Below are 22,133 nucleotides of genomic sequence, written 5' to 3' on the forward strand. Positions count from 1 at the left end.
GGCCTCTTGCCATGCTCCTGGTGTCAGCTCCCTGAGTCTTCCAACATCCAGGATAACTGACTAGGAAATGTGATGCCTCATTGACCTAGCTGATTTGTTTAGGCTGGGCAATATGAAACAGGATTTTGCCTTTGTGCCTTAGTTGCCTGCCTGTAAAACTAGGAGTAATGACAACATCTTGCATCACTGAAGTGCGCGGTGGATGAACATGTCAAAATTGCAGCACGCTCTGTAGCAATGAGAACTCTCTAGCAATATGAAGGAAGCAAATAAGTGTTTATCTTCAAATGTGACCCTTAATGTGCATGTATACTCTTAATTCTGACATAAAATGAATGAGTTCCTGCCCACTACTGGCATTGCTTTGCTTTAAGATGGAAAATGTCATGATCTAGTTCTTCAGAATAAGAAAATGTCCTTTTCCTCCTTTTGTCTTGCTCCCTCTTTTTTGTCTGAAAATTTGTGGGAAAGGAATAATTTTTTTTTAATGCCCAGAGCTTTCTTAGACTTTTTAGTGTAACTAAATCCCCTTGACTGCTGAAAGTGAGGCAAGTCTCATGCAAGCACACACTTTACGGTCTACTTTTGCTTTTTTAAAGGTTGTTTGAGAACTCCAGTTTTCAATACATTAAAAAATACTTGTTATCAAGGTGCTTCTCCGAGTTAAGGGTTTAAGTGCTTTGGAAAACATACTGTCTAGTACACTGTCAGCTCCATAACACGTGTGCAGCAGTAGATGTATTTATTCCACTGAAATAGCTTCCTGTGGCCATAAGGTGGCAGTGGCCTGGAATGGAGGAGGGGGAAATAAAAAAAAAAAATCTTTGGGACATTAAATCGTAATAAAGCCAGGGCAGGAACTGCAGGCAGCAGTCAGCTCTTTCTGATTCATTCCAGCAGAAATTTCTCTCTCTGTATATCTCTCTCTGTAGCACTGTACAGTTTTTGCTTTCTCTTTTCATGAGTTCATCGAAGCTGATTACGCAGCCCTTAAATAAGTGAGAACTGTGAAGCTAGGCTGTGCCAATCAGGCCATCCCTGTGGATGTATAAATGAATTAAATTGCTTCCAAAAGGAGGGATCTTAAAATATGGCTGCATAAACTAACAGATATCAATGATGATTAGTGCAAGCAACTCCTGGAACATCATAAAAGGAAGGGGAGGGGGAAGAAAGAGCAACCTCTTTAATTCAAGTTCTTTTTTTTTTTTTTTTTTTTTTTTTGCTCTTCCAAAACACAGCACTGACACATACAAGGGCAAATGTGCACAGCATGGAAATTTTGGGGGGGGAGGCAGGGGTGGAGGGGAAAAGGCATATTGGAAACTGCTGCTGAGGTACTGTGGCTGTCAGTAAAAGTCATATCTACTGGCAATTCAAATGGTTTGAAGTCAAAGCTAGAAGGTGAAGTCCTGTACCTAATGGAGCAAATGAAAGCCCTATGCTTGATGTTAAAAGGTTTAAACACTGTTTGACCCGTAAAGTAAGGTAGCAATTATTTGATGGAGAACAGGAGTAGAGAAGGTTACCAGAACGTTTTAACTTCTATTTCTTTGTCAAATCATGCCTATGCAAGGGGAGCTGCACAGGCATGTTGCAGGATGTTAAAAAAAAAAATAAAAAAATTATGTTAGCATGTGTGTGTAGGGTAGCAGGAGATGGTCTGTGGCTAGTGAGGGCCACTGTGGCTGGCAGTAACTGACAGCTATTATAGTGTGGTGTGTTCCTGGCTTCCTGCAACAAATTTAGGAATTTCAGTCTAGTTTTAGGCAAGGACTGTTGCAGCAAGAATGGTACAAATGATAATAGTTGCAGTAGGGACTCAGACTTCTTTGAAACTGGAGCTTGCTAGGAAGCTCATGGTGCTAGACAGCTTTCAATAATCAAAGTAGAACAGGTGGCTTATGTCATGGCTGGAGGGACAAAACAGATTTCCTGGGGCGATGGAAAGGTTTAAGTGACACAATGTAGGTGAGGAGGGGTCCCTAGCAGTACTATTCTTAGCCTTTCTTGGGGCATCCAGCCTGCCACCTCTGCTGGCCCCTTCTGGATGCCATCAGCCAGACTTGCTTCTCATCTTGGGCCGGAATGCCCAACCAGTCCTGCTCCTAGACTAGCAAATGACTAATGGACTGAAACTTGGGTGACTTTTCTTCTTTTTCTGTACACAGAGGCAGCTCAGCTTTTGTGTTAGAGGCACTGGCTGAATTGGCATGTATGTTTGACTTGCTGTTTTGAATGCACTTCTGTATCTGCAGCTCTTGCTGCTAAGGCTGTCAGGCCAATTGTTTTCTAGATTGGATTTGAAATTAAGGAATCTCCTTCTAGGAATGAAGGAAGACCTACTAGTGCAAGAAAAACAATGTTCACATAGCATATTTTTCTCTGTACTATACTTTGAATTTGCCCAAGTTTCACCTTTCTGTGGTTTCCTGATACACATTTCAAGAGATGGTAAACAGACGTGAGTAACTGTTTTGTTAACAACTTTTTTTTTTGCATGGCACAGACTTGAAGGTTGAGGATGGGATTGTTCTCAGACTTTTACTGTATGACCTTACATGAATTCAAGCATTGTTGAGCCGAGAGCAAAATAGGAAAGAGCAAGCGGGGGTTAAGACCAGGAGGGAGTTCAACATGTCTTTCTGACTGCTGAGAAAATGAAAGCATCAGAGTTTGGGGCAGAGATTTTATGGTGCCTGGGGATAATGAAGTTGGAGTCTTGAGTGGCAGGAATGTTCTTCACTGCTTGTTTGCATGGTCCTGTCTCCAGGTATACAGTTTGGTGTGCATGGCTGCTGTAATAAATATGGTTTTGAAAGTGTGCTAGAAATGTGGCCAGTTAGCAAAGTCAAGTCATTTATTTTAACCCTAGTCAACCTGGTGAAGATGCCTTTATGCTCACTACTGTGAAGGAACTGTGTAAGTCTTCTAGATGAAGACTAACCTGTGATCACCAGATGTACGTTTGCCAAAGCAAATGTACATCTGGTATGCAGAAGCTCTTTCATGCAGTAGGTGTCTTGCAGGGCTGTTCTACTGATTTAGCTGGTTGAGTTTTCCTCTCTAAAAATCACACTGGTTATACTGAGTATCTTGGCAGCAATGAGGTCTCTTGGGAATTTTACCTTGTCAGAATATTGCTTTGTTCTTCTTGGGAGTGGGCTCCTGTAGCCATCTCATGAGCCACAGGTGTGACCTTCCAAAGTCATTAGATGAGGAACCTGCTCATAGTCTGTATTAGGTTAAATCTGAGGGTGAGCTGTGAGCAGTTGATCCTATGGCAATTTGACAGCTTGTTCTTTAACTTCCAGGTTTCCCTTTGAGTGCTGGGATCTGGAAATTTATGATAACCATGGTTACTACTCCTAGTTGATGCACTTGTGCATCAGCAGCTGCGACCAGCTCTTCTAACAATGTTAAATATCTATTTTTTGAAACAAAATGTGAAGTTAGTCCCAACTGGAACCTGGGTGACCATCTGACTAAATGATCGTGGGGCTGTTACTTGCACTACCAAAATAGCTTCTGTGTAGTAAGGACTCAGCAAGCATCTACCTTGTGCTTTGTTCCCACTCTTGGTGTAAATTAGATGACTGCTCTGATAACTCATCCAGGTGATCAGATCAGAGGTGGTAGCTGATAAACTGAGACATTGGTGGAATTAAGTTAAACTGCTGGAGATAAAGCTGCTCTGAACCCCTGCCCTGGCTGGTAGATCAGAGGATTATTTAACAGCTTGCGCAGAAATCACTCCATTGAAAGAGGCAGAGAGGTTACACTGATGCTCAGAAGAAATCTAGAGGTGTCTTTTAAACATTCAGTGGCCCTTAATGATCTCCTTCTCACACCCTGGAGCATTGCATTTGTTGGAGAGGGGGAAAAAGCAGTTACATAAAGCTTTTTCACTTGAATCCTCCTCCTATAACACTTCTGTCCTTTCAGGACGTTATTCAAAACAGGCTCAAGATTGCTTCTTGGAGGCTGGGGAGTGACTTATTAAGACATTGTTACTTACTACAGGCATGCAAGACACCTGGGCTGCATTCATGAGGTATTTCTATATTTCACTTGGTTCTCCCTTCAATGAGTCTTAATCTAGACTTGTGTTGCTATCACAGGAGGTGGTGATGACTGCTGAGAAACTCTAAAGGTAAATTTGCGATATAATTTTAAAACCAATTTTTTGGTACTCTTATTATTTCTAAAGATATCAGATTAGGACTATGCAGAGGTCAATGGGGCAACTACACTGTGGGTGGCCATGTGTATGCTAGCTTTAAAATATCTCCCTCGGTTGTCAGAAGTGATTAACAATATAGGAACTGACATCAGAATAGGATGTTAAAGCCCAGCTGGACCTTAAGTGCATACTTGTGCTATCATCTTGTAACAGAGATCGTGACTGTGCCCTGTGTGTCCATGCAGTAAAGTTAGGTAAGCACCCCAGCAGATGTTTAAGCAACTTAAGCACTTACGTGTGATACTTTAGGAAACACAACTCTCAGTGACTTTATCTAAATACCACAAATTCTTATTTCAGCCTCTGGGATGATGCCTTCTTACCATGCCAAAAGTGTGACAATGCCAACTCAAGCTCTCTGTACAAGTAGGTTCAGCCAGGGTTGCAGTAGATAGGTTATTTTTCCTAACATCCAGGTTGCAACGTATGCAGGAGTTATAGCATTTAAAATATTACTTTGCACTTTATTTGGAAGCAAACTGAACTGTTGGTAGATATGGAACTTCTCATCTTTATTCTCAAAACCCTTTGGTAAGGGTGGGACAGATGTTTGCTTGCTGTGGGCATTAAAATGAGAAGAACTTGCTTTTACAGTTGTAAACTCTTTCGATCGAGTCCTGTAAGAGCACCCTTCGAATAAATAAGTTGCCCTATGAGAGTAGAAATGAGAAGAGCTGTTGTAGAATAGATATTGCATCCCTACAGCACCAAGTATCTCAAAATGCTAGTTAATCAGCAAACAGTTACTCTTGCTGTATCTGACTCAAACTGAGATTAAGTGTGGTATTTATCACTTTTTTTCCCTCAAACTTCCCTATATAGGACTCTTCAACCTGAAACAAACAAGTTTAAAAGCATTTGAAGTGTGTCCCAGTCTAGCTCCCCAGCCCTGGCTGGCAGCTAACGCTGGGCTGTGCCTCCCCTGCCACAGGGAAAGGGCAAAGGAATAAGGGAGAGACTTATGGTTGTGGAAAAAAACCCAAAAACATAAACCCTTAACAAAAAGGAAAAAATATATTAAGAAAATATGTGGAAACCCAAAATTGCACTCTAGATGATGATCATGTCACCACCGATGCTGCAGAGCAGACACTGGGGAAAATTATGGACTGGACTCAGTGGCAGATGAAAGCTGGATTAAAGAACTGGATTCAGAAATGCATGGATTAGGATCAAAGGTAGAGAACAAAGTCCTTCTAGGATGCTAGCCAAACAGGAAGAAATCTTGGCCCTTGCAATCACTGTTTTATACAGAGCATGATGTGTATGTAGTGGAATACTCTGATCAGTTTTGGGTCACCTCTCCTGTCCGTTCTTCCATGTTGGTGTGACCTGGTTTTGCCCTTCGACTCATGGCATTGCATCAACTTTAACTTCGGCCTTTATTTCTATAAAAATAAGTATAAACAACTTGATAAACTATAAACATCAAGCATTATCACTTCTAGAGGTAGATGCTGTCTGAGAAGTGCTTTCTCCAGGAAATGCATTCACTTAAAGCTTTAACCAAAAAGCTTCAGGAGAATTGGTTCTGTTTTAGCTCAAACCAGAGCAAAGTGAAAATATTTAGATTGTGCTTTACTTCAAAAATGAAATGCTGCCTTTTTATTTATGTCGCATTCTAAGCTTTTGGAGCTTATATTTCCAAGCTTACCAATAACGGTGGTGTAGGAAGATGTGAATTTAAGCTAGGAAAATGGAAGCTGGGAATCTTAATCACGTGATTCCAGCAGCTGGGGCTATAAACTACCAAAATGCTCAAGTTATCTTGGATAAAATTTTATACTGAAGTAACTTTTATTGATGATGAAAATCCACAGCTCTGTCTTTAAGGCTTTACTTTTAGGACACACTTAATGTGCTTCACTTTAGGAATAAAATTTTAAGACCAACTTTCTATTTTTCACAAAGAAGTCACATTTTGCCCTCCAAGTTTTTCACAGCCATTTAGTGGATTAGTTGTACTCTTGGATTTGGCACCCTGTTAACAAGCGTTCCTCTGGCTGCTGGTCTGGGGATACGGGTGACTTACCCAGCTTTTGTCCTGCATTAGAGAGAGGTACGTGAGGAAATATTGTGGTAAAAAAGATGAAGCATGAACTGAGTGGACAGAGGAGACCTTGTAGAGTTGCCCTGGAGGAAACAGAACAGGATTCAGTTTAATTTATTTTGTTGTTAATTTGCTTGCTAATGACATGAAGTCCCTAGAAAGAGAGTGAGTTTATAGACTCTAGTCTGAGGAAAACATTGGAAGAGAGAGCAGCTCACAAACCATATTGTAGCATTGATTTTTAAGTTGTGGATTGATTTCTAGTTTAAAATCAATACTGTGATGTGACCTAAAGACAGGAAGGAGGCTGTCCATCTATGAACATATTTCTCCAAGTACCTTTAAAAATCAACTTCACGTTCCTCTGTGATGTCAAAATTGCTTGAATAAAGCAACAGCAAAAAGCTCTTTAGAAGTAAAGGTTTTGTTCGTGTTGGTATCTTCATTATAAATACACATTAACTTGCAATAATAACTTCAGCTGGGAGAAATGAAAACAGCTTTGTTTCCAAAAATAAGATATGAAGCATTTGCACTTAATCACAGTTACAAAATATTCTTATTGCTTTTAATAGTAACTCAGCGATTGCAGGAGTATATGCCAGTCAGCTGCTTTGCCTCCAGCATGACTATGTCCAACGACTGGTCCCCCTCTTTCAGCTACTGGACTGTCTGATAGTATCATACCACAGACCCCACATGATCATCCAGTAAATTTAGAGCATCAGCTTCTTAAACAGCAGTTCCACCACTTGTCCTATGTTGTAGAATAGTTATTTATTTTCACTGCACACCCCCATACAGTCTCATTCTTGTAGGTACCACTGTCTAGGACCTGAGGATATTTTCCTCTTTGCTGATATGCTCTTCTGACAGCTGGCAGAGCTGCTGTCTCAGCGCTTCCTCTTGGTTGTTCTATTGTACACTATCTTTTTTTATAAATCAATAATTATCATTCCCTTAATTGAAGTTCTGTGACTGGAGGTTTTGCATTTACTGGTGTAGCATTTAAACCTTACAATATGGCCTTGTACTGGTGTTAATTGATACCTGGATCTGGGATTCTAGATACATTTAAACACAAGTTTTCTTTGGTTAACTTGAGATTTGGTGCATTAATCTATATTTTTCTGGCTATGATTACAGTAATGGAGGATGTCATAAGCTCTTGGGATGAATTTTTTTTCACTAGGAACATGAACAGTGCATGTTTTATCATCAGAAAAAATATACTCATTCTTTTGTTCAATGTACGTATGCATGTGTATAATACATATATTTAATATTATGAAAATTAACCACTAACCGCTTTCACTGGTCTGCGCTACAGTCAGTGGCAGTGAGAAGCTCCAGGAACAAGCAGACTTGGAGTTATGTGCCAATTCCTAAATCCATCTGGATTGAACCTAAAGGATCTTTCCATCAACTTCAACTTTAGAGTAATCTTTGTGTGGTTTCAGGTGTAAGAGAAGATACTGGCTTCCTGCTGGGACAGGGAGCACTGGCATAAGCATGTGGGAAGTAAAAACTCTGCCAGCAGTTTTTGTGCTGTTGGCTATTCTGTTCTGAGGGGAATACATTTGCAAGGATTTCTGAAAGGAAATTTCAGGTGATTATTTTTTTCAATATATTCTGAACCCCAAAAAATCCAGGGTAGCACAAAAAGAACTGTGTTATTAGAACAAAGCAAGGGGCCAAAAAAAAAGCAAGGTGTAACAGGTCAGCTCTGGCCAGCAACCAAAGTCCTATCCAGTTGTCCATTTGTTCCCTTGCTGCTTTAGCAGGATGGAGGAAGAAAATGGGAAGAACAAGAGCAGGAAATCTTGTAGATTGAGATAAAGGCAAGGATATCGCTTACCAGTTGCAGTCACAGGCAAAACAGACTCAACCAGTAGAAGTTAATTTATTGCCAGTTGGTATGTGTTTAATTACTGATTTGGATATTGGGGAACAAAAACCGAACTAAAATGCTACCACACAAACATTAAAACCCTTGGTGAAACTCCCCCTTTCCCAGGCTCAGTTGTTCACTCAACTTCTCTGCCCTTGTTATCACTGGAGGTCACACTCAGCCTCTTCAGTGAGGGGATGAGTGGCATAAGGGATATAGAGGGATTTGCAGGGAGTACACTGCTGTTTTTCTGCTGCTTCTTCGTCTCTTCTTTTAGCCCTCCAAGTGGGTCTTCCATAAGCTGCAGTCCCTTTAAGAATACATGCTTGGCCATGGTGCTCCTCTGACCTCTGTGTTCCCTCTGTTTCTCAGGTTTTGTTCCTTCCTCCTCATTCATTGTTTGGTCTGCCCTTTCTCATATGTTTTCAGAGGAGCCACCAGTGTGACTGGTAATTTCATCTGTGTCTGGTGGCAAGTCTATTATGGAGCTGGCTGGAAGCAGGTATGTCTGGCAGGTGGTAGCCCCTGCAGCCCTGCCGCAACTGACACCTTGACATCTACACCCAATACATAAAATCATAGACTGGTTAAAATACGATGAATTCCAGGAAAAAGATCATTGAAATTAGACTCAAATTATGTGGAATACAAGTCTATGGAGACAAATATAATAATTGCTATTAAATGAAGCTTTAGTCCAAATCTGTCTCATCAAACAAATCTCATGCAGCCCTTGATGCAACTACAAATTTGATTAATAGAAGTAACTTGGTGTAATATTACCCAGGTTTTTTTACAGTCAGTCCAATGTCATTGAACTTTTTCAGTACCCAAAAGGAAGTGCAAAATCTCTTGTGATAAAACTTGTGCATAGTAGAAAAAACTAGACCAGCAGTACACAACCTAGAGGGTGTTTTTGTTCCTCTTGGTTACTGTGTAACAAAGATTTATTTAAATAACTGATGCCTTCATCCAAGGGTAAGGGCTACGTTTGATGTAAGAGACCAACAGGTGGGGTATCCTGTATTCCCCTGTGGGACAAACTCTGGAAAGGATTAAAAGGGGATATTGAAAGGCATGAGCTCCAGTGTCATGTTGCAGGGAGGGAAAACGGAGGCCCTACAGCCATAGCAAAGGAGAGCAGTGAGGAGCCAGGTGGTGGTACTATCTCTCCATGCTGTGGAGCAGTATTTGAATTCAGTGTCTACTTTTGGCTTCCACATCTTGGAAGTAGGATAGGATAGTGGAGGTGGCATAGACTGTGAATTTTATTTTGAGGGTAAAATTACACACGTTTCTTGATGGATTGTAGGCATGTCTGCACTGAGCAAGGTGTAGTAGCATGGAAAGTCTTTGGTTTGTGGTGAACAAGTGAATTTGCGTCCTGGAAAGCACCTGGCAGCTTCAGTGCTGTGCTGCCATCTTAGTTTTTCTGTTCCTTGTGGTGCTCTTTGTAGAGCTAATCACTCTGCATGCAGGACACTATGAAAATGCTTCTCTGCTCTTGAGACCTATACTAGCATTTGTGTGCTATACATGCATTAGAAATCCCTAGGAGACAGGCTGGTAACCTCCATGCTTCCCTTAAAGAGTTGATCATCATGGACTCATCAGGTTACTGTGGAGTTGCAGTGCACAAGTATGCTTGCAAAAAGAAATGTTGGTTAGCCAGCCTGGAGACCCTTAAACTCTTAACATCTCTAGGCCCCCATTTCTTTCCTTGTGAAATACTGAAATTGGAGGGAGGAAAGTTGCCCAGAGAAGTTGTGGATGCCCCATCCCTGGAGATGTTTAAGGCCAGGTTGGATGGGGCCATGGGCATCCTGATCTAGTGGGATGTGCCCCGCCCATGGCAGGGGAGTTGGAACTAGATGATCTTTAAGGTTCCTTCCAACCCTAACTATTCTATGAGAATTTGTTTCATTCTAGAAAACAGGCTTGGCTAGTGCTGTTTAGTTCTGATTAAAGAATGCTTTAGATGGGCTCAGTCTAACATAATAATGTCTTTGCTTGCTTTAAGTTTTTCTGTTGTTTTTACACTACATAATGGAATTTTTATGTGTAAGCTTGCCATCTGAGACATGAAAGGGTGTTATCCCAAGACTGCTGATGTTTATATAGACATGAATGAACATCACTGTTTCCTGTTAACTACTGGGTAATCAAACAGTGGCTGATAATTTACTTAACTAAATGACCTCTGCCTTTTTGCTGCCACTTGAGACACTTGGAGACTTATGTACCTGGCCTGTTATCTTTATAGCATCTTTTGGTGTGTTCAGCAGAAAATCTTGCACTACATACAAATCTTCCTTCTCCATGTTCATAAATGCCTCGCTAATTGCTTATTATCATATTGAAAAGCTGCACATTACAGAGCAGATGCCAGCAATTCATACGGCTGGATGAAGCTTGGGCCTGCTTCAGTTTGCTTAGTGCAGTGGCTATGAGAACAAGAGGCACTGAGGAACACTGGGAAGTACAAGCCAGAGACAGCTTTCTTAAAAAACAGGATAATCAGCAGTAAATGTTAAATATGCACTTAGAGACTAGAGATTTCCCTGCTTTAATCCTTTGGCAGTAAAAGAATACATCATATGAAACAGACATAAGCGGTCTTCCATGGAGGAAGCATGCTGATAATCTAACAAATGCCAGGATAAACTTTAGTCATGTTTGTTTTTTAGTTATGTATCTTTTTATAACCTGTTATTCAAATCCTATTGTGTCTTTACCTACAGACAGTGAATGTGCATCTAATAGATACTCTTTTGAGCAGCTTTGAAAAAAACTGTTTAAGACCCTAGTAACTCTTCTACTCCATGTCTCTTACCAATTAATATTTTAAGAATTCTTAATTCTCAAATCTCAAGAGCAATTTACCAAACACTGCCTTCTCCCCTGTATACCAGCAGTTCCTCTCTGCACCTGCGTTCTGCCTTCATTTTTTCTCACAAAAAAGACTGCATTATAAAGTGATCTAGTTGGAATATAACCTGCCAAAACCTCAAGTTGTTTTTTAAGAATTTTTTCCCCAGAATGTGGATGTATCTGCCTCCACTAGTCAAGCAAAGGCTCAAGAGCAGACAGAAATGGGGACTGGAGCGACTTAAACCAGTGCCACTGGTAGAAATGTATGCAGAACCATGGCCCAAGATACATTTGTCTGTTCTTTGTTATTTTAGATCTTTTTCTTCTCTGTAATACTTTTCATGGTGCTTCTACAGTGACTTTCTATAGTTTAATGAGACTTTAATTTGTTCCAACCCAATGCATGAGTTCAGCTAATTTCTCATGAGAAGCACCTACAAGGTTAAAGCTCAAGAGGCTCTGATATCTCCTGATACCTTCAGATACTCTAATTCTAGGTGTACTGTGAATAACTTGGGTGAATGCTTTCTAGGGATGGGGATTTATTGTCTGAAATTTACCCAGGGTGGTGTTGATCATTTATTTTAGACAAGCATGGTCTAGTCCTTCAGACTTGCTTGGGCTTTTTCAGGCAGTAATCCTACTGGGCCAAATCTTAGCAGGCAGAAAATAGTGTATCTCTACTGGAACAGCTGAAATTTGGTGGGAGGATGGAGCATCAGATTATGTAAAATAGAAGGAACAGCAGGAATCAGCCTTGTCATGCCTTGTGGCAAGACTGACACAAAGAAACAGTTGAAGTGCTGTGCAGTTTTCTGTCACTTCCAGTCCATTTTGGGTCACTCTCCTGCTATTATAGTATGTTTTAATAGCCCATATATGTAGCTTAATGTGTTTGACTGTAGACAGAGATTACACAGGTCCAGTTGTTCTTGCTGAGCCTAGGAAGAAACTTGGCTCAGCTGAGTTACCTGGGCTATTACTATTCAGGCTTTAAAGACAAATATTTGAATAAATACCAAATAAAGTAAGCACAGTATTAACAATAGAGCAGTTCTTTTGTGTCTAAACTTATGTCTGCAGGGCTGCCCTAGTGCGGTAACTTTTCTTAAATTTTATTTTAATCTATTTTTTTGTATATATCATTGCCAACACTAACACCAATGAGGTGTTGGTACAGTGGTGAGATCTGTTTTTCCTCTGTTTTCTTGTGGACCTGAGAGGATTGTAATTCTGACAACTGCTGTTTGGCTGAGCCAAAAGTAAATCAGAGCAGACATCAATAAATGAAATGATATTAATCAAGGCAATAGGTGATCATAACGCAGGCAAACCTTTTGGTTGTTTGGAAGAGCTGCATGGCTGCAGCAGAGCCAGCTGCAGTATTAAGGGCAGTTGCTACCTCTTGAACAGAGTAGCAGATAAAGCTGCTCTGGGAAGATCAGGTTGTTGTCTTTTGCCTTTCCCACAGTATTTCTCACAACACAATTACCTGATATTTGAATGGACAAAAATCCTCATTCTTTCACTGAGGTCTGAAAATTATAGTCACGTCTGCATTTTGTCTAGTCTAATTTTACAGGCTTATTGTATGAAAGAGAGGTAGACCTGGGTAAGGGATTTAGAAGAGGAAATATTGAATGTCAAGTCAATATGCCCCATATGAACATCCAGGTTGTCACTGTATTGGCTGTCAGAGTGTAAAAGTGATTCTGGGCTGACTGAAATATTTTCTGAAGGAAATGCCTGGGAAGTTTTCACTTGTATCGAGCTAACTGAAGAAAGACAGCAAAGAAGGGTGCTCTGAAACTTCATGGTAATATTTACTAGATGTGCTTAAACTTTTGCTGCTTTTTTTCCCATGGTAAAAGCAAAACCATAAGGGAGAAGAAATGCAGAGTTGAGGAAAAAAGTCATCCTACTGTAGAAGGCTAGGTTTGCTAGAGAAAGCCATCTAGTGGTCACTGTACTTTTCTCCACTTCTTTTTACACTTAGCCCTGCCAAAAAGTTCAGGATTTTAGCCATCACAGATTTTGTATGTGCTGCAGGAGATTTCAGGCTGATAGGGCTTTAGCTGTGCCCTTCTAGACAGAAATGGAGGATGCAGAAGGTTGGTCTCTATTGAGTGGGACAAATAAAGTGAAATCTCCCACTTAAGCAGAAGAAAAGTCATGTTGCCCATGACAGACTTTTCTAATGGTGAACAGTAAAGGACACAAGGTTGTGGTAGGTCTAGAAAATCACTGCAAGAAATGAAATGACTCAAGTAAAATCCTGCCTGAGTAGTGTGTAAGCTCGTGCTCAGCATTGAGAGCATGGTGACTCCAGCTGTGCCTGGGATGTACACAACATCAGACTAACAACTCCTGTGGGCATGTTGCACTTCTTAAGAAATATAAACTTTCACCAGAATGCTCTGTGAATTAGTGCTGAATTTAAATAACTGTTTTATCCTCCAAAATTTCATTTTAAACCCAAATGGTTTTTGTTTTGACATATTCTAAATGTTTTGACACTTATACGTAATCTTTAAAGTTGAAAACCATTGAGTTTGTACAGCAGCTTTCACTTGATCACCACATGCAATTTTTCCACTTCCTCTGGATAAAAGCAATCAACCAACTGAAACTACTTTGTATTAACCCAAACCACTATCCCTTGTGTTCAATGAACGAAAATCATGAGTGTTTGCGTTGTGAAATCTTAGTTTAATGCCTCCTTTGCTCTTTAAGGTGATACTTTGAAACCTAGTCATCTGCTATTCACAGAGCTTGCACTATAAACATTTTGGAAGGGATTATAGAATCCACGCTAGAGATATCAATTTGTTAGGAAAGCAACCATCTAGGCAATATAGCATGACAGAAAAGCAGAGGTTTAGAAAGCATGGTGAAAGGGCATGCTGTGCAGGCTATGAGTGCTCCTTGTATGGTTTGCAAAATAATTTTCCTGCCTTGCAAAGTAAGTCAAATATTCGCAGGATTGCTCTGCCTCCATCTGAGTGATGTTCCAAAGCCCTGTGCAATTGCATGTGTTCCTCTAAGCAAGCTGCTGCCATCTTTGACTTCCAAAACTACATTTATACACTGGTGAATGGGTGTTATGAGTCCCCTTCTGTAATTAGTCTGTAAGGCTTAATTTTGCGCAGAGGCTAGAAGTCTGGGCTGAGTTCTGGGATCCTCACAACCAATAGCCTGTGCTTTAATCAAGATGGAGATTGTCATGTAGCCTCACTAGGTGTTTTGATTTCTGTGGCTGTCACAGAATTAAACAGATTTGATTTTGCTCAGAGAGCTCTTGACTAAGCATCCATTTTGTAGGGCATGCCTAGGCAAAGCATCAGTGCAGTCTGACAGCTGTTGTGGTATTGTAGGACTGAGCATTCAGTTTTGTTTCTCTCCTGGCCTGCTGAAGCCCCATGAGTGCAAATGGCCACTTGTGTGACACTGGTCACACAACCACGATTTTAGGGAGTCTGCACTGCAGAGAAGCACAAAGATCATCAAGAGGGCTCATGAAGTGAATGTGTGAGTATTTTAATGTGATTGGTGATGAACGGTTGAGGAAATGCAGCAAAGCAGACAAGCCCAGCAGAGTTTTCTTCTGATGCGTGCCCTTCTGGGGGAGAAGACAAGATTAAACAATCCATGTAATCAGTGGCTGAGACTTATTGCACAGCTTCTAAAATGTCTTCATAGTGCATTTGTTGTGGATTAAGCCACAAATACACTCCTATTATTAAAAAAACAGCTACAGTGCATGTGGGAGCCATGGGGCTCCATTTCTCACCTTTTCCAGGATTTTTAAGGATAAAAAATTCAGAACTGCACCTCTGTAATGCAAGACTCCAATTCCAATTTTCACAAAGATCCCAGGGAACCTCGAGCTAATCAAATGCTGGTGAGATTTTTGTCTCCTAAATCAAGTTGCTTGTAAATTTGTCCCTTGTCAATATCAGAATTCTAGCACATAATGAGAAGTGAGTCCAAACTTTCAGTAATGAGGTAAAGAAAAAGGAAGTGTTTTATTTCTTTTTTCCCCTTTCTTTATCCCATCTCTCAAACTGTTTCCATCTAGTCTGGGTATCCAGCTAATGAATCTTCAGACATCTGGAGTTTGCAGTATTTCCCCTTTAATGAGTGCAGCCTAAGGGGACTTCTTCAGGCTGAAGCTACAGGGAAGAAGGGAGTGTGAGATGTGTGTCAGGAGCAAGCAGTTGAATCTGTAGTCTTCTAAAAGAAACAAGACTGGACAATTTCTTCCAGTTTTGTTTATGGCTTTTTTTCTTCCTTTTTTTCTTCTGAAGAACGTGTGAGAGAGGGTGTTGGGTCAGAAAGGATCATCTTCCCTGTCAGCTGGAATAAAAAGCTGTAGCCGGATGATCCTTCCTTCTCTTTGCCAACACCATGTAAAACAGATAGTGCTAACAGTCACCAGGCCACACTTCCTCCTGTGTTCAGTGTAACTGCTCCTTTTAAGGTGTTGCTTTAATAAGCAGTTAGATTTTTCATAATGCTTAAAAGGACTTAAAGCATGAAGACACTTAAAGAAATGAGAGGTCAAGTCTTTAACTAATGGGATTATGCAGTAGTGGCCCTTTAGAGATGGCTTGGCCTGGGTGATCCAGAAGCCATAAAGACCTTATTATAGGTCAACAATTTATTTTGTGGACAATAGTCCCTTCTGAAGAACTTATGCAATCAAAATTTAGATTTGTGCAAAGTGCTTAATGTTGTTGAAGTGTTTTAACATAAATGCATGAGCTTTCCTGAGCTGGCTGTGTATGCTTCTCCCAGCAGTTCTTTTCTATAATGCTGGTTCTTTTGCATGTTTTAATAAATGAAAAAATCTGTAAAACTCCTTGTTTCCAAACACCATTTTTAACTCCTTTGTGATCTAATGAATGTCATTCTTTCATGATTATGTATTTGCAGGAGCAAGGGGTTAGGGAAGTCAACATAAATTTAAAAAAGTTCATACCTCAGTATTTAACAATGCAGTGATGTTTCTTTAAAAACAATCAAAAATTGAAATGTGGGCTAAGGCCTGTGATTATAATGTTTGACTGCAGATAGCAGGCTTTTTAATAAAGACTTGAGCATTTGAAAAAGTAAGGTTTTATAGAAATCCACACTGTCTTTATTGCCTTCACTGCTGGTGAAAGTCAGGATGCCTTATGGGGAACATAAGGACCTACTGAAGAGATGTGAATATCTTCCTAAATTTTCTAGGGACAAGTCTTAGCTATGAATTCTACACTTGCTCTAAAAGGGTCTTTCTCTGTGGTGTCTAGAACCTGATCCAAATCTGTTCAAGTAAATTGGAGCTCCTGCCTTGATGCCTAAGGCCTTTGAATCATGTCCTGAAGTGCTTTAGTTTTTAAATATGCTTTATTTTGGCAGCCCTAGTGGGTTTCCCAGGTTAAGGAGAACTTTCTTTTGTACCTGCAAAGTGTGTTGCAGATAACTTTTGAAGATGAGCTTTGAATGTCTCTGCTTCTGAGTTGTCACACCTGTTGGTACAGTGCTGTTACTTGCTACTTTTTTCTCTACGATGATATGGGGTCTGTGCATCAGGTACGTAAACAGGACTAGCTGCAGGCATGGTGCCCACCCTGTGGCTCTTAAGCTGTGTGGCAATTCATATATGGATCCTGTACTGTGCCCATGTTGTTACTGGCAGCAGGGTGATTGCTGGGAATTCCTCATCCTTGGAGGACACATGCTGTCAGAGGCTCTAATGCTGATACATTGTCATGGGAGCAAGAGCTGTGCTCATAGTTGCCATGGCCCACTGGGATATTTTAGGACTCTTGCAGACAACCACTGTCATCTCTGACTTCCAAGCTGTTTCTGGAATTTGCCCTTTTTCAGGTTTTTTTTTTGGTGTGATTGATGTAAGGCTTAGGAATAATAGCAACCTTTGGACTAGGAGTAGATTGTTGGCTGAGTTTTCTTGACATTAAATCAGGTTATCATCCTAGTGAGTCCAAGGGTTGAAGACCGCCTTCCTTGAGGCTTCCTGGACTGCCCAGGAGAGACAGGGATGTTTCATGTCTATGGCTACAACTTTACTACTGTGACTAAAACACCTCTCAGTGATATGTAAGGGGGTGTGTCTCTAATCCTTCACTAAAACAGACTTGAGTGGTAGGAGAATGAAACCCAGCAATGACTGGATTCCAGAATTACTGTTAGTTTTGAGGTCACATTTCACAAATTTTTGCATAGAAATTAAAGAACAAAAGTAGTATATAAACACAAGGTTTTTTGTTCCTTATACATATGCACAAGCATGGCCTTTAAGTACATGGGTAAAGGTATAACTGATGTTCCTATAGATACACTGATCCCAGGCTAGGGACCGTGATATGCTGTTTGACCACTCCCTTCTGCTCCAGACCTGCCTCTGGTCTATACCTGTTGCAGTCACTCTAGATTCTAAGATGTCCAGTTTCCCCAAAAGGCAAAATAACACCACACTTGTTTTACTGGATGAAATCTGGGGTATATCTGCATTGGAGAACATAGACCTCAGCTGTCTCTGCTGACCCTACCATGGGAAAAATGGGAAACCTGCTCCAGGGCTTACTGGTGAGAAGCAGGTGGGAATGAAAGGGGCCATAGTAGCATGATGCTGACAGATCCCAGCTGATATGTCTCTGCCCTCTGTTCACTTCAGGCACTGCTTAACCATGCCCTATTTTGCAGTGGAATTGTTCTCCCTGAGTGCCTTTTCTGAGGTCCACAAAAGGAACTGACCTCAGGTTAGCAGAGTTCCTGTCCAAGCCCTCATCTCGGGCACAACATATTTTGCAAGAAAGACAGCTCTGCAGTCAGGGAAAGGACCCTGATCCAAACCTGCCTGGAATCTTCAGTAGGATTTAGATTAAGCCCACAAATCCTGATTCTGCAAAGATTTAAGCTTGTGCATAACTTTACATATGCGAATAGCCTCATTGAGGTCAAATGATTTAAAATAATGCATGAATAATGAATTAAAATAATGCACCTGCTTAAGTATTGGCACTATTGGGGCCATAATGAACTGGAAAAAAACAGGGAAGAAAAAAAGCTGACTTTTTTTTTTCGGCGCTATTAAGGTGTGATTTCAGCAGCATAGTCAGTGACAATTATATTTACATGTACTATGCGAAGTCCAAATGAATGGGAGTGTTTGTTCATCAGTGTCATGTATTTGGGTCAATAAGGGATCCCATATGGCTTCAAAGGTTTGGCTTGTCTATTCTACTGGGAAAAGCACCTGAAAGTATTAGTTTTTCAGCCTGATTCTGGAGAGATCAGTGAGTTTTTACTGTTCTGAGGCTCCGGGATTGGGATTGAGACCTTATTAAAAAGAGGCCCATATTGAAGGAAAAAGAACCCCTAATATGACAGGCTGAATGTAAGGTCTGTACTGCTGCAAGGTCTTCCTTGTGGTGCGAGAAGCTTGTTGCCCTCCAAAATAGGGTAGAAGTAAATAATTCTTATGGGTGTAAAATCAAGCCTTGTTCTAAGTCAAAGTTTGAGCTGAGGTATGAGGGTAATACGTGTTGATGCCTGCAATGACTTCGCTGGTCACCTGCCCTGCCTTCCCCTCAGTCCCCTCTGCCTTAAGTCCCTGATTTCCACTCCAGGTCTTCTCTCAACTGCCGAGAGAAATCAGCACCTCCCCACTCCTCTCCCAAGCAGCAAAACCTAATGATAGCAGTACTCTTGGTTAGCACACCTTTCACCCTGGTTTTCTTCTGTGTTCAAGGGCCACAAGCTTCCCTCTGAACACATGGTGTTTCTGGGGAAGGTGACTGTCTGCTTTCACTCCCTTCAATTTGCCCTTCTTCTTTCTGCCTGAGTCTGACTCCTTTCATTCAGGTTTTCAGAGCAACAGGTTATCATTGTACAGATAAAGAAACTCGGTGCAGAGGGGGAAATTGCCCCTGTACCAACAACTGGCAGAGCTTGTGTGCTAGAAGAGACCTCAAAATGGGGGTTAGGCGAGAGATTAATTTTGTGTGGGCACTGGACCAGCTCAGAATACAGGGCATATTTTATCCATAATGAGCAATCACCATCCTTGCACTTAAGGTCCTCTGTGCTTCAAGTATTACCAAAAGTCTTGCTTGCTTACATTGGAAAGGCAGTACTATGCCAGGCACAGCATATGCCCAAACTCACTGAGGGTAATTTCTTCCCATGATGTGATGTAGACCGTTGCCTCAGTGGGAGCTTTGCTCTGGATCTTATTGAAGACAGAAGTGTACTTTAAAGACAAAAAGCTCTTCCATAGTTCCCAGACCCAGAGGAGTTGGGAGGGACAAACCTGACCCTGAACTGCTGGCTTGGACTTGACCAGTCAGATTTGATACTCCATTTGGTTTCAGCAGTGTCTGGGCTTGAGGGAGGAAATGCAGGTCGCCAAGTAGAAAGGGGATGTTCTTGTAGTGTGTATTTGCTGGAAATAGGAGATCCACAAAGGGATAATCAATCTGATCCAAGCCTGAGGTTTGAGAGGCCAGAGATTACATCGCAGTATGAACTTTATATAGGAAGTGAAAGAGCAACAGCTTCTCTTAAACTGGGGTCCTGGAGGGACACTACAGCTCCTACCTCAGGAGCAACCCATGCTTTTTTAAAGTGACCTGAATCAAAACCAAATGGGATAAAAGACAAGATGCTTTTGGTGTCCATACCAGCTGTCAGCTAGTGTCAAAAAGCAACATCTGGGAAAACCAAAGCCAAAGAAAATCAGTTGTTGAGGCTGAAGGGTTCCCAAGGAGTCCCATGAACAAATTACTTTGTCCCTGGGAATTGTATCGAAAGCAGTGTGGTTACATGCATCACGGTGGTGGAAGCAGCAGGGTGAGTACCAGTATATATGGGAACAAATCTTAATTCAGATGATAAGATATAATCATAGCACTGGTAGGAGAGTAGATGTTTCTTCTTCAATCTTTGTGGGAAAACATTGGACTGGCTGGGAGTTTCTGCTTATAGTAGCATCAGTTGCAAAGGGATCTGAACAGGCTGGACCACTGGGCTGAGTCCAATGGCATGAGGTTTAACAAGGCCAAATGCCAGGTCCTGCACTTGGGGCACAACAACCCTATGCAGTGCTACAGACTAGGAGAAGTCTGTCTAGAAAGCTGCCTGGAGGAGAGGGACCTGGGGGTGTTGGTTGACAGCGACTGAACATGAGCCAGCAGTGTGCCCAGGTGGCCAAGAAGGCCAATGGCATCTTGGCTTGTGTGACCAGCAGGTCCAGGGAGGTTATTCTCCCCCTGTAGTCAGCACTGGTGAGACCGCTCCTCGAATCCTGTGTTCAGTTCTGGGCCCCTCACCACAAGAAGGATGTTGAGGCTCTGGAGCGAGTCCAGAGAAGAGCAACAAAGCTGGTGAGGGGGCTGGAGAACAGGCCTTGTGAGGAGCAGCTGAGAGAGCTGGGGTTGTTTAGCCAGGAGAAGAGGAGGCTGAGGGGAGACCTTATTGCTCTCTATAACTACCTAAAAGGACATTGTGGAGAGGAGGGTGCTGGCCTCTTCCCCCAAGTGACAGGGGACAGGACAAGAGGGAATGGCCTCAAGCTCCGCCAGGAGAGATTTAGGCTGGACATTAGGCAAAAATTTTTCACAGAAAGGGTCATTGGGCACTGGAACAGGCTGCCCAGGGAGGTGGTTGAGTCACCCTCCCTGGAGGTGTTTAAGGCACGGGTGGACGAGGTGCTAAGGGGCATGGTTTAGTGTTTGATAGGAATGGTTGGACTTGATGATCCGGTGGGTCTCTTACAACCTGGTGATTCTATGATTCTATATAATCATTGAGTGGGGGCTGAAATTCAGAGGGTAGGGAAGATTTATTGATATATCCAAGTCTACTGGTAACCAGAATAATACTCATCTCTTCTATGATATTCCTTATCAGTAGATCACAAATGGGAACAAGTTGCTGATTAAATGTAGGGAAACAAGGTGAACTGGCTTTCTTCAAATCAGCCAGCCAGCACAGAGCTCCCTCGTCACTAGGCTGGCCCTACCTAGTGGTCTGTCCTCCAAGTCAGACCAAAGAGATCTGGGGAAGAATACAGTCTCCATTCAACTTCCTGTGACAGGAATTTTAATGACAGCTTTGAAAACAGTCTTTTTAATTAATTTCTTCTGAGAAGAGGAGACTAGGAGACTATGAGAAAGTCCCGTTCTATCCCATTTTTTTTTGTGTATTTGCAAGTACTTCCCACACAGTCACAAAAATACATATTTAATAACTGTGGATTATTAGTGGATTCAGGTCCTGTAAAATATTTTCTTAGGCATAAAAACATTTAGAAGTAAGAAAATCTTTTATTGCATACGTGCATTTGCTCTTCATTTGCTCTCGAAGGACAGTTTCAAACTACTAAATGCAATTGGACTTTTTAGAGAAAAACAAACTGCCAAGTGTATTTATTTATTTTAACTAGAAATTACTTGGAAGGACCAGAAGTGTGAGCAGCTGGTAAAATTCTCTTGATTATTTTCCCCTACATTTCTAATAATGAACTTAAATTATTTTAGCACCTTAAAAATACTCTGTTTAAACAGACTATGCGTAGGCAAATTTAGAACTGTGCAGAAGTCCTGGAACACAGAAGTATGGGTTGGGGGGAAAAAAAACAAAGTTAAATGAAAGGTAAAAAAAATATATATATATATATATAACAGTGAGAATAAAAACCTATTGAAGGGACACATACAAAACCTTAACACAGGGAAGTCTATATAGTAAAGGGGTTTTCAGCCTTATATGGATGCATAGAAGAGTAAGTGGTTTGTAATAATGCTAGTTTTTGGTAGCTGTGAGCTGAGGGAAAGCTGAGGGTGAGATGACAAGATGGGAAGGTAGGGGCTGAGGCAGCAGTCTGTGAGGAGAGCAAGGGGAGCATGTACCTCTCCCTCCCTGATGGCTAAACACAGTGTCAACCTTCTGGGAGCAGATCCTGTTGTTCCTCCACTGAAGTCATGGTGCCAAAGGGGGGACAGGATGGAAAAAGCCCTTTCCATGCACAGCCCTCAGCAACACCTCCCAGGACTCCACTGTGCCACCCT

Source organism: Phaenicophaeus curvirostris, chromosome 1, assembly GCF_032191515.1.
Source record: "Phaenicophaeus curvirostris isolate KB17595 chromosome 1, BPBGC_Pcur_1.0, whole genome shotgun sequence".
NCBI lineage: Eukaryota > Metazoa > Chordata > Aves > Cuculiformes > Cuculidae > Phaenicophaeus > Phaenicophaeus curvirostris.